The sequence below is a fragment of the Bufo bufo genome, chromosome 6 (assembly GCF_905171765.1).
Source record: "Bufo bufo chromosome 6, aBufBuf1.1, whole genome shotgun sequence".
Classification (NCBI taxonomy): Eukaryota; Metazoa; Chordata; class Amphibia; order Anura; family Bufonidae; genus Bufo; species Bufo bufo.
Window position 1 is genome coordinate 425910399 of NC_053394.1, and position 14585 is coordinate 425924983.

Below are 14585 nucleotides of genomic sequence, written 5' to 3' on the forward strand. Positions count from 1 at the left end.
CATGCTGTCCTTGGATCAGACAAAAGCGTTTGATCGCGTTGACCACGAGTACCTTTGGTCTGTCATTCTGAGATATGGCCTGCCGGGGGGGTTTGTTGATTGTCTTAAGACCTTGTATGCAGGAGGAGAGAGTTTCCCACTTGTGAACGGTTGGACTGACCACCCTTTTGAGGTGGGATCTGGGGTTCGCCAGGGTTGTCCTTTGAGCCCGCTATTGTACGTGTTCGCGTTTGATCCCTTCCTTAGAAGGGTTGATTGTGGGCGGGTGTCGGGATGGTTGGGGGGAAAAGGGACTGTTGGGAACCTATAGGATGTCTGAAAGCGATCACCACTATGGTATATTTTATGCTTAGGTATATCCTGGAACGTCAAGGGGCTGCGATCCCCGCAAAAATTCAACAAAATTCTCGGACACTTAAAACACCTTCACCCTGATATAGCCCTGTTGCAGGAAACACATCTCCAAACTGCAGACTTCGCCAGACTGAAAAAATTGTGGGTAGGGAAAGCACTGGGCTCACCATCAGTAAACCGCAAAGCAGGGGTATTGGTGTTACTAAATAAAAACTTAGCTTATACTATACATGACTCAACGGCTGATTATGAAGGGTGATGGTGCCGTCTACATACAGTTGTGTTCAAAATAATAGCAGTGTGTTTAAGGCCTCTTTCACACTTGCGTTGTCCGGATCCGGCGTGTACTCCACTTGCCGGAATTACACTCCGGATCCGGAAAAACGCAAGTGTACTGAAAGCATTTGAAGACGGAACCGTCTTCCAAATGCTTTCAGTGTTACTATGGCACCCAGGACGCTATTAAAGTCCTGGTTGCCATAGTAGGAGCGGGGAGCGGGGGAGCGGTATACTTACAGTCCGTGCGGCTCCCCGGGCGCTCCAGAATGACGTCAGAGCGCCCCATGCGCATGGATGACGTGATCCATGCGATCACGTGATCCATGCGCTTGGGGCGCCCTGACGTCACTCTGGAGCGCCCGGGGAGCCGCACGGACGGTAAGTACACTGCTCCCCCGCTCCCCGCTACACTTACCATGGCTGTCAGGACTTTAGCGTCCCGGCAGCCATGGTAACCACTCTGAAAAAGTTAAATGTCGGCTCCGGCAATGCGCCGAAACGACGTTTAGCTTAAGGCCGGATCCGGATCAATGCCTTCCAATGGGCATTAATTCCGGATCCGGCCTTGCGGCAAGTGTTCCGGATTTTTGGCCGGAGCAAAAAGCGCAGCATGCTGCGGTATTTTCTCCGGCCAACAAACGTTCCGTACCGGAACTGAAGACATCCTGATGCATCCTGAACGGATTACTCTCCATTCAGAATGCATTAGGATAATCCTGATCAGGATTCTTCCGGCATAGAGCCCCGACGACGGAACTCTATGCCGGAAGACAATAACGCAGGTGTGAAAGAGCCCTAAAAAATTGAATACAGCTCAAAATCCTTCTAATAGCTTTTATTTTCATACACACAAATGCATTGGGAACACTACACATTCTATTCCAAATCAAAACATGAAGAAAAATATATCAAATTTGAAGAAAAGTGACTAGACTGTTCAAAAAAATAGCAGTGTTTGTATTCTTCTTTACAAACATTCACTATATAAACTGAAAAATGTTTGAAGATTTTGCTTTCCTTTGTATCACGTCACTAATATTTAGTTGTATAACCGCTGTTTCTGAGAACTGCTGGACATCCGTGTTGCTCGGAGTCACCACCTTCTGCCCCTGTGAACAGGTATTCCAGCCCAGGATGATTGGACTACATTCCACAGTTCTTCTCTATTTCTTGGTTTTGCCTCAGAAACTGCATTTTTGATGTCCACCCCACAAGTTTTCTATTGGATTAAGATCCAGGGATTGGGCTGACCACTCCATAACGTCAATCTTGTTGGTCTGGAACCAAGATGTTGTACGTTTACTGTTGTGTTTGGGGTCGTTGTCTTGTTGGAACACCCATTTCAAGGGCATTTCCTCTTCAGCATAAGGCAGCAGGACCTCTTCAAGTATTCTGATGTATTCAAACTGATCCATGATCCCTGGTATGCGATACATAGGCCCAACACCGTAGTATAAGAACCATCCCCATATCATGGTGCTTGTGCCACCATGCTTCACTGTCTTCACAATGTACTGTGGCTTGGATTCAGTGTTTGGGGGTCGTCTGACAAACTGTCTCCGGCCATTAGACCCAAAAAGAACAATCTTACTTTCACCAGTCCACAAAATGTCTCTTTAGGCCGTCAATGTGCTCTTTGGGAAATTGTAACCTCTTCAGCACATGTCTTTTTTTCCACAGTGGGACTTTGCGGGGGCTTCTTGCAGATAGCTTGGCTTCACATAGGGGTCTTCTAATTGTAACAGTCCTCACAGGGAACTTTAGACCTTCTTTAATCTTCCTGGAGCTGATTGTTGGCTGAGTCCTTGTCATTTTGACTATTCTTCTATCCATTCGAATGGTAGTTTTTCGCTTTTATTCCACGTCTTTCAGGTTTTGGTTGCCATTTTAAAGCATTTGCGATCATTTTAGCCGAGCAGCCTATCATTTTCTGCACTTCACTATATGTTTTCCCCTCTCCTATCAACTTTTTAATCAAGGTACGCTGTTCTTCTGAACAATGTCTGGAACGACCCATGTTCCTCAGAATTTGATAGAGAAATGCACTGTAACCAGCATGTACAACATTTGCTGCCTTCCTTCCTTAAATAAGGGCAATAATTGCCACCTGTTTTTCAAAGAATGAATGCCCTCACTCATTGAACTCCACACTGCTATTATTTTGGACATGCCCCTTTCAATAAGTGATTGAATTTCAGAGAATCAGCAGCATGCATGCCATGACTGTTGGGTCTGTTGGATTTATATTACTCTACTACACCTGCTAGTAAATTATTTGCCATGTAGTAATATCATTTCCACCAAAAACAGTGATTGATCAGGTTAGTGATGTCTGACTGCTATTATTTTGAACACAACTGTATAATTACAGGGGCAGGTGAAATCAGCTTATATAATGTATATGGACCTAATGGGGAAAACAAACAATTCTTTGCAGATCTGGCCACCATGATAGACAGTACCATACTGAATAATTTGGGGGGGATTTAAACACAGTGGTTAATAACACTGAAGATAGAAAAGGACCACGCCACCGATCAACAATACCCCACACACGTGATGAGGTCTTAGACCCGTTTCTTAATGACACAGCACTAATAGACACACGTGGCGAGTCACAAACCCATATAGCAGGGAATTTACATTTTATTCCCCTCCCCATGATTCATGGTCCAGAATCGACTATTTTCTAGTCAAGGAATCCTTATAATCAAGAGTGACCAACTCTCTAATACATGACATGATACTATCTGACCACTCATATCTATAACCCTTCTAGACCACCATCCGAGGGGCAGTGACTTTTTGTGGCACTTTCCCTCTTTTCTGTCCAAAGATGACAAATTTAGGGATCTTTTACGGGGTTGGTATCTAGAATTTAGAGAAGACAATGCAGCACATGTAGATATCCCTTCTGTTTATTGGGATACAGCCAAAGGAGTCCTTAGAGGCCGGATCATGGCATATACACGAGACGTCAAGAAGCGGGTAACACAACAACTTCACGAGATCAGCCAAACCCTACGTAAAGCGCACACAAACCACCAAATCACACCAACTGCACAAACAGGTAGCGAGACGAGAATATGAATTGTGGTATGAACGTAGGATGCAACTTGACATGTCAAACACAGAGGCTAAGTTCTTCCGGGGTGGCAACAAAGCTGGACGATTACTGTCTGCTCTGATTAAAAACTCCAGGCGACAGCAGGAACCCAGACAAGATTGTTTCCATTCTGGGGGATTTTTACGCCGCGCTATATAAAAACCCATGCCCCACAGACCCCATGTCAGACTTCTTCTTAAATTGAGTATCCCTTTCGTCCCCCTCACAGGCCCAACTCGAGGAACTAAATGCACCGATCACTAAAGGGCGAGATACTTGAAGCCATAAAAAACTACACCTACATAAGGCCTGGGGTCCAGACGGATACACTGGGGAATTTTATAAATTCCTGGGGAAGAATTCAATGAACCTCTCACTAGGGTCTTTAGTGGCCTCCTGGCGGGCACTCCTCTGTCAACCACAGACAATATGGCGTATATAAAACTGATTCCCAAGCCTGGGAAAGACCCACTACAACTTTCATCTTACCGCCCAATATAGCTGATCAATGTTAATCTCAAACTAATTGCCAAAATCATGGCAGATAGGCTCTCCTTTATTTTGCCAGGTCTTGTAACACCATCCCAATCAGGGTTCATCAGGAACAGATCCGCAGTATCCAACATAAGGAAGGTGCTGACAGTGCTGGATGTCGTACAGTGGACACCACATAATTTCCCCGCGCCATCGCTAATAGCGATTGACGCGGAGAAGGCATTCGACAATGTCAGATGGGATTAGTTAAAAAAGGTACTGGATGGGATGCAGCTCTTCGGCCCTTTCAGGACATTTGTATCTGCCCTCTACACAGCCCCCAAAGCAAGGGTTTCTATCCCGGGATTCCTCTCCACACCTTTCACATTACACAAAGGCACTCGCCAGGGTTGCCCTGTATCGCCTCTATTGTTTAATCTGGCCTTAGAGAGCCTGGCACGTATATTGGAAGAGGGAGACATATTCAGGGAAATTAGAATAGGTGAGACGGAGGTGCGCACCTCTCTTTTTGCTGATGATCTTCTCCTCTTCATGGCAGACTCGGTAGAGGATCTGGAAAAAGTTCTAAAACTCTCACACTCCTTTGGACCAATTTCGGGTTTTAGGGTAAATATAGACAATTACGAAATATTACCCCTGGACACATCAGCACTGAAATCTCGCCTGCCCGACACCTGTAATCAAATCCCAGTGGCAGATTCACATATCACTTACTTAGGTATCAAAATAGGGAAAACATCCAACTCCCTATATAAGCTAAACTATATTCCCTTATTTAAAACAATTGCCAAAGATCTACGGAGATGGCGAGGTCTTCCGCTGTCCCTAACAGGTAGAAGAGGTCTGCTTCCCAAAATTACTATATCCTCTCCAGACGTTACCAATGTTGCTGAAACACTCAGATATTAAAGAGCTCCAGTTGACCTTTACCGCCTTCCTATGATCTGGGAAGAGACCACAGATAGCTCGAACTAAACTAATGTTGCCCAGAAGTAAAGGGGATTTAAACATACCTAACCTGAGACTTTATAATATCTCGTGTCTTTTTAGACATTGTATAGATTGGATACACAAGACTGACCATTACTCTAATCACCTACTGGAACAACAGCTGGCCTCTCTGTGGCCACTGGTAAATCTGTTGCATTCAAGGAGGAATGCTCTGCCAACACACCTGAAACACTCGATTATCAGTAGAGATACCATGATAGCCTGGAGGGCAACGCGCAAACTGGGTAAAAGGCCTTTTCTAGCTTCCAGAGAAATGGGCCTCTGGCGCCACCCTGAATAACAATAATAACAAGATGTTTGAGACTTGGAGAGAGAAGGGAATTAATACTTTCTTAGACCTTCTACAGACCTCAGAAAATAGATATCTTACATTTCCTGAAATCTGCAGTAAATATACCCTCAGCAGGACACACTTTTTGCCATACCAGCAGGTGATTCACTTCTGTCGGCAGAGGATACTAGATGTCACTATAGAATGTAACAATACCTCACTGGTATGTTCACTGGGACCTGCCAACACCAAGCAGTTTCTCTCTTACATTTAACAAATCCTCAGGGAAACGGGAGACAAGAAAGTTGAGGCTATCCTATTCAAGAAACTTAAGATCAAAGTAACACCTGAAGAAATCCTACAAGGGTGGAACAGAGTATACAAAGCAGTCCCATGTGAGAAGTGGAGGGAACCCCACTACCGCCTGATACATTCAGCCATATACGCATTTAGTTTCTCTAACAAGAGCGACAACCCGGACCATCTTAAGGCGTGTCCTAAATGTGGATTGGAGAGAGCAGATTTGACGCAAAAACATCCTAGACTGGATTCCTTGCACATGGTGCAGTGTCCCAGGGGGTTAGTAGTGTAGCTTTAGGTATGCTGGGCTTTGCAGTGCAGGGCAACCCACTAACCTGGGACTCACTGTCGTCTTCAATCGGGTCAGCACTGGAACAGGTAGGTGATGAATGTCGTGACGCCAGTGCCAATTGAACGGTGGCACACCGTGTAGTGACAGGTGGAATAATGGAGTAATCCTTATATTTGAATAACAGGATAACTTTACTGAACGTATTTGAAGATTGATGAACAGTCAGTAAGTACAGTTCCAGAATATTCCACACGTTACAATACAGTCATACCAGTGGTTCAGGCTATTACTCGCAGTCGCAAAAAGGCTATTTTCAAGACAGGCCTCCTAGGATCAGGGTTTTTCTCTTACTCTCAATGCAGCAATACACTTCAGGCAACTATTCTCTCTGCAGGGGTACACTTACTTCCTCTCCTGCTTTAGTTCCTGGCTGTGGGCAATACTCTCAAGGTCCAGACACCCAAATCACAGTGATAACCCTTGAGCAAAGGTTTTGTAGAGGTTTCCTTCTCTCCTGGTGACAGGCTCTATACTTGATATGCGAACTGCCTTGTTGGTTACACTCTCTGTCCCACTTGTTAGTGACAGGCTGATACTTAGAGTACCTCAGGTATACTTGACCTGGAAAACTGGGTGGGAATGATCCTCCACACCAGTGGTGCAATTTCTGCACTAGTTACTGAGTCCTGAATCTCTCAGAACTAACTCTGAACTAGAAACTTCCAACTGACTCCCTAGGCTAGGCCCTGGCCTATTTATACTAAACTGGGGGCTCCCTCTGCTGGCTGGAATATGAATTGCCTGCTACAGGCCTAACTTTCTTAAAGGGAGATACACATTATAATATAGCAGTGTCGGGTAACCTACCCGTATGCTGCAATGGGAGCATAACCTATGCCTAGCTCCAGAGCCACTGCTCTTTCATATCTTCATAGAAGAACCCAGGCCACAGTTGATAGTGGACACAGCACTGCTGGTGTCCTTAAGATGTCCTTTACAACACTGGTTAAGACCAAGTACACCACAAATAAATGAGGTCAAATGTCGCACTACATGCACATAGACAAATTGGACACAGAAACACAAAGAGAAAAAAAGACTAAGAGCTTCTTTCATAGATCGAAGACGGACCTTGCCACTTGGACAGAAACTTACTTTCTACCGTGGGTATTAGTACTAACACGCGGTCGCCCGGTTGAAATGTCCTGACCTTGGCCGACCTATTGTAAACCCGGGCTTGTGCTTCCTGGGCCTGCTGCATATGCTCTCGAACATTCGGCATAACTGCCGCAATTCTGTCCTGCATTTGAGCGATATATTCAATAACACTTTTGTGGGGGGTATGCTCTTGTTCCCAGGTCTCTTTGGCTATGTCCAAAAGCCCTCGAGGAAGGCAACTATATAGGAGCTCAAACGGGGAAAACCCTGTTGACGCCTGTGGAACCTCCCGTATGGAAAACATGAGATAGGGCAACAGGCAAACCCAATCCTTTCCATCTTTATCAACCACCTTTTTAAGCATCCCTTTAAGTGTTCTATTGAACCTTTCCACCAGACCATCAGTCTGGGGAGGATATACTGAGATGCGTAAATGCGTAATTTTTAACAGCCGACATAGCTCCTTAGTAACGTTGGACATAAAAGGCGTTCCCTGGTCTGTTAGAATTTCTGTTGGTATACCTGTACGGGTGAACATTTGGAACAGTTCTTTTGCTATGACCTTAGCGGATATGTTCCTTAGAGGTATGGCTTCGGGATAACAGGTGGCATAGTCTAGTACAACCAAGATATTCTGGTGACCTCTGGCAGACTTAGGAAGTGGGCCGACTAAATCCATAGCAATGGGCTCAAAAGGAACCTCAGATATAGGCAGCGGTATTAGAGGGTTACGAAAATGGATTTGACCCTCAGGGCATGAATGGCAGAAATCCTCTACAGCCTTATAAATATCAGGCCAGAAAAAGTTCTGTTCAATGCGCTCTTTTGTTTTTTCCACCCCTAAATGCCCTCCCAGAATATGGGAATGCGCTAGTTCCAATACCATACGGACATAGGACTTGGGTACAACCAGTTGCTCTACGACCTCTGTTTGTGTTTTCTTTACCCTGTAAAGTAAATCATTATGTACAGCAAAGTGGGGGTACACCAAACCCATACCTGGTTCCTGGGGTACCCCATTCATTACTTTCACATTTTTCTTGGCACTCACTAGACTGGGATCCCTCATTTGTTCAGTACCAAAGCGGCCCCGGGAGACTTGTAAGTTTGAAAACTCTGTCTCTGGAGGAGATTCCCCTGGGTCCCCCGCCAGAACCTCTATTGGGAATTTATCAGGCTCCCCAAGCCGCAGAGTTACTGCATTATCAGGTGCCATAGAAACATCATGTATATTATGCAAGTTATCCCCTACCTTAGATTGCTTATTTTTCCCATAAATCCCCATACAAAGGAAAATCACAACCAATAACAGCACAGTGTAACAGGTTTTTGACCACACCCACTTCATGTGCCACTGACCTACAGGCAGTTTCCACGGTTAGCACCGCAGTGGGATAGTCTTTTGTGTCACCATTGACACATACCACCCCTAACCGGTGGGACTGGAGCCTCTCAGAGTCGACAAGATTGGCATGTACTAGGGTCACCAGGCTCCCAGAGTCCAGTAATGCCATTACAGGGTGTCCCTCGATTTTGACTTGACACACTTGACTGTCGGTTCTACTGTACGCGTGAGCTGTACAGGACGGTTTAGCGAAATAAGACATACACTCACCTAAAGAATTATTAGGAACACCTGTTCTATTTCTCATTAATGCAATTATCTAGTCAACCAATCACATGGCAGTTGCTTCAATGCATTTAGGGGGGTGCTCCTGGTCAAGACAATCTCCTGAACTCCAAACTGAATGTCAGAATGGGAAAGAAAGGTGATTTAAGCAATTTTGAGCGTGGCATGGTTGTTGGTGCCAGACGGGCCGGTCTGAGTATTTCACAATCTGCTCAGTTACTGGGATTTTCACGCACAACCATTTCTAGGGTTTACAAAGAATGGTGTGAAAAGGGAAAAACATCCAGTATGCGGCAGTCCTGTGGGCAAAAATGCCTTGTGGATGCTAGAGGTCAGAGGAGAATGGGCCGACTGATTCAAGCTGATAGAAGAGCAACGTTGACTGAAATAACCACTTGTTACAACCAAGGTATGCAGCAAAGCATTTGTGAAGCCACAACACGCACAACCTTGAGGCGGATGGGCTGCAACAGCAGAAGACCCCACCGGGTACCACTCATCTCCACTACAAATAGGAAAAAGAGGCTACAATTTGCACGAGCTCACCAAAATTGGACTGTTGAAGACTGGAAAAATGGTTTCTTGAACATGACAATGAGTTCACTGTACTAAAATGGCCCCCACAGTCACCAGATCTCAACCCAATAGAGCATCTTTGGGATGTGGTGGAACGGGAGCTTCGTGCCCTGGATGTGCATCCCTCAAATCTCCATCAACTGCAAGATGCTATCCTATCAATATGGGCCAACATTTCTAAAGAACGCTATCAGCACCTTGTTGAATCAATGCCACGTAGAATTAAGGCAGTTATGAAGGCAAAAGGAGGTCCAACACTGTATTAGTATGGTGTTCCTAATAATTCATTAGGTGAGTGTAAGCCTTCCCAAGTCACACTCCATAGGCTCACGAGCTAGTGGGCAGTTAGGTGCAACATGTCCCAACCCTTGGCACCGCCAACAGAATATCAGGGCCCGGGCTCTTGGTCCAGTTTCCCTTTTTGGACTTAGGGCCCTTACACCTTGGCCCTCTGCATGTGTACCACCCTCTTCCTTAGGATACAGTCTCACCCCTTTAGAAAATGGAGCAGTCTTACCCACAGACGGACCTCTCTTGCTCCTAGGAGCCACACCAGTAGGATGTAGATCCTGGAGGTATTCCTCTAAAGCCGTGTATAGCTCCACCACGGACACAAGCTCATCCAAACTTTTTGGGTTGGTGTATCCAATGCAGCGTTGTATCTTCAGAGGCAGGGCCCGTATAAAACGGTCACAAACGACTCGCTCCACAATTCGAGCTAAAGTAAGTTCCTCTGGCTGCAACCATTTATTGGTGAGGTGGAAGAGATCATACATTTGAGATCTAGCTGGCTTTTCATGATCATATACCCAGGTGTAGACCCTCTGTGCCTGGACCGCTAGGGTAACTTCCAGACGGGCTAGGATTTCAGCCTTCAGTTTGGCATACACCTTAGCATCTTGTACCCTCAGGTCAAAGTAAGCTTTTTGGGGTTCGTCTGTTAGAAAGGGGGCCAGCACATCCACCCACTGGTCGCCCGGAAGCCTTTCTCTCTCTGCAATCCTTTCAAAGGTACCCAGGAAGGTTTCTATTTCATCCTCCTTCACCATCTTTCTTAGGGCACTCTGCACCAACTGCCGTGTTGCAGGCTGGGTTCCTTGCAATACCTCAGGTCTCTCCAACAAGGCTTTGATCTGCTGCTGTAGAGATTGGTTCACCTGCTGTTGTTCTTTCACCGAGGCTTAGGGCGCAGAGACGGATCTTATGGGACGAATACTAATGAAGCGCTTCCAAAATGTAGCTTTGCTTATGTTGGCAAAAACCCTTGCACCGGCCCTGACTGGGGGCATGGGATGCGGGACCAGCTCAGGGCCCCAAAAAAATAAAATGTGTGTTTTTAATTGCGGTGTTGGTGTGTGGGTTTTTTGTAATTTTTTTTTGCAAATTTTCTGTATTTCGCTGTGTGTAGGTAGGGTGCAACCGGATCAGGAAGGTTTATCACGGTCGGCGTGACTATCACATACGTGACACAGAGGGAGGGAACAAGGAAGGCCCTGCCCAAGTGAGAGGGAAGGTGGTGACCCCTGACTCACCTAGCGGCTGGCACCTGGCTGCCCTGACGTCCCTAGACGGGTTCCTCACCCGTACGCCGATCACGTGCCTAAAGCCCTGGCTTTCCCTAAGCTGAGCCCTAGATAGTGAACAGGGCGGTGGGAACACTAGTCCGCACCACTAGCTCTAAAGGAAAACACCAAGGGAAGGACAGACAATACAAACTCAACATATAATCCCAGGTGGGCGACAACAGGAGACAACAAGAAGCCCAACAGGGATCCGGAGGGTAGCACTCTGGAACAACAACCAGGATTCACAACTCCAGTGGGTCAGTATAGATGTCCAGGCAGGAAGCTCTATAACTGGCAACTAGAGAAGAGTGAGGGGAGAATATAAGGAGGTTGGGAGTGGCAGACAAGAAACAGCTGAGGAGGAGAAGCTACGGATCCCTGATTGAGACAAAAAGGATAGCAAGGCAAACACAGAAAACAATCACTAAGAAACAACGTGATCTTTAGATATAGAGCGCGCAGCCACCCGCTGCGACCTCCTGACCCCGGGTATAACGGAGTCAGACGTGGCTCTTGATACCCTCGTGACAGTACCCCCCCTTTCACGAGGGGCCTCCGGACACTCAGGACCAGGTCTCTCCGGATGAGAGGCATGGAAAGCCTGAATTAACCTGTTGGCGTTTACCTCTGACGCTGGAACCCACATTCTTTCCTCGGGACCGTAACCCCTCCAATGCACCAGATACTGAAGAGAGCGGAGGACCCGACGAGAATCAACAATTCTGGGTATTTGAAACTCCAGATTACCATCCACAATAACAGAAGGAGGTGGCAGCGGTGATGGTTCTAGAGGTGGAACATACTTCTTGAGTAACGATTTATGGAAGACGTTATGGATCTTAAAAGTCTGAGGTAGCTCCAGGCGAAAAGCCACAGGGTTAATGACGGCTACTATTTTATAAGGACCAATGAACCTAGGGCCCAGTTTCCAAGAGGGAACCTTCAACTTAATATTCCTAGTAGACAACCACACATAGTCATTCACCCCTAGGTCCGGACCTGGCGACCGTTTCTTATCGGCCATGCATTTATATTTACCACTCATCTTTTTCAAGTTAACTTGCACCTTCTGCCATACCGAAGAAAGAGATGAAGAAAACCTTTCCTCTTCGGGAACCCCAGAAGACCCCACCTCTTTGAAAGTACAAAATTGGGGATGAAAACCGTATGCACCAAGGAATGGTGACTTGCCAGTGGACTCCTGATAATGATTATTTATGGCAAACTCAGCTAACGGTAAATATGATGACCACAACTCTTGGTTTTCAGACACAAAATGCATGTATCTTTACAGAGGAAGATGTTCTAAGTTTGCTGTCTAAGGTGAAGACGGATAAGTCACAGGGGCCTGATGAGATACACCCAAAATTATTAAAAGAGCTTAGTGGGGAGCTGGCAAAACCGTTAACAGATTTATTTAACCAATCATTAGTAACAGGAGTCGTCCCGGAAGATTGGAAATTGGCAAATGTCGTGCCCATTCACAAGAAAGGTAGTAGGGAGGAATCGAGCAACTATAGACCAGTGAGTCTGACATCAATAGTAGGCAAATTAATGGTAACCCTATTAAAGGATAGGATTGTGGAACATCTAAAATCCCATGGATTGCAAGATGAAAAACAACATGGGTTTACTTCAGGGAGATCATGTCAAACAAATCTTATAGATTTTTTTGACTGGGTGAATAAAATAATAGACGGTGGAGGTGCAGTAGACATCGCATATCTAGATTTTAGTAAGGCTTTTGACACTGTCCCACATAGAAGACTTATCAATAAACTGCAGTCATTGAGCATGGACTCCCATATTGTTGAGTGGATTAGGCAGTGGCTGAGTGACAGACAACAGAGGGTTGTAGTCAATGGAGAACATTCAAAACAAGGTAATGTTACCAGTGGGGTTCCACAGGGATCTGTACTGGGACCGATTTTGTTTAATATCTTCATAAGTGATATTGCAAAAGGCCTCGCTGGTAAGGTTTGTCTTTTTGCTGATGACACAAAGATATGTAACAGGGTTGATGTTCCTGGAGGGAAACGCCAAATGGAAAAGGATTTAGGAAAACTAGAAGAATGGTCAGAACTCTGGAAACTGAAATTTAATGTGGATAAGTGCAAGATAATGCACCTGGGGCGTAAAAACCCAAGGGCAGAACATAGAATATTTGACACAGTCCTGACCTCAGTATCTGAGGAAAGGGATTTAGGAGTAATTATTTCAGAAGACTTAAAGGTGGGAAGACAATGTAATAGAGCAGCACGAAATGCCAGCAGAATGCTTGGATGTATAGGGAGAGGTATAAGCAGTAGAAAGAGTGAAGTGCTTATGCCGCTGTACAGAACACTGGTGAGACCTCACTTGGAGTATTGTGCGCAGTACTGGAGGCCATATCTCCAGAAGGATATAGATACTCTAGAGAGAGTTCAGAGAAGAGCTACTAAACTAGTACATGGATTGCAGGATAAAACTTACCAGGAAAGGTTAAAGGACCTTAATATGTATAGCTTGGAAGAAAGAAGAGACAGAGGGGATATGATAGAAACTTTTAAATACATAAAGGGAATCAACTCGGTAAAGGAAGAGAGCATATTTAAAAGAAGAAAAACTACCACAAGAGGACACAGTTTTAAATTAGAGGGGCAAAGGTTTAAAAGTAATATAAGGAAGTATTACTTTACTGAGAGAGTAGTGGATGCATGGAATAGCCTTCCTGCAGAAGTGGTAGCTGCAAATACAGTGAAGGGGTTTAAGCATGCATGGGATAGGCATAAGGCCATCCTTCATATAAGATAGGGCCGGGGGCTAGCCATAGTATTCAGTATATTGGGCAGACTAGATGGGCCAAATGGTTCTTATCTGCCGACACATTCTATGTTTCTATGTTTCTATGTAAAACACCTTAAATATGTTTCTAGGTTTTGGTTGGTACGCTCAGTCTGTCCATTCGACTGAGGATGGAAAGCTGAGGAAAAGGACAAGTGTACCCCCAAACGGGAACAAAAAGCTTTCCAAAACTTAGAAATAAACTGGGTTCCCCGATCCGAAACCACATCGGAAGGGACCCCGTGAAGCTTCACGATTTCACTGATAAACACCTGAGCAAGAGTTTTAGCATTAGGAAGTGCGGGTAGCGCAATAAAGTGTACCATTTTGCTAAACCTGTCTACTACTACCAAAATAACTGTTTTACCCGCAGACAACGGTAAGTCAGTGATGAAATCCATCGACAGATGTGTCCATGGCCTATTGGGGATAAAAAGAGGCAATAAAGACCCTGCTGGACGTGTATGAGAGACTTTCGCACGTGCACAAGTACAGCAAGTAGACACGAAATCCATTACATCCTGACGCAACCTTGGCCACCAAAAACGACGAGATAATAGCTCCAAGGTTGCTTTACTACCCGGGTGCCCAGCAAGTGCCGAATTATGATGTTCTTTTAATAATTCAAGATGCAGGTTTAACGGTACAAACAATTTCTCTGAGGGGCAAGAGGCCGGGGCGTCCCCCTGGGCCTCTAACACCTTTCCCTCTAGAACAGAGTGTAC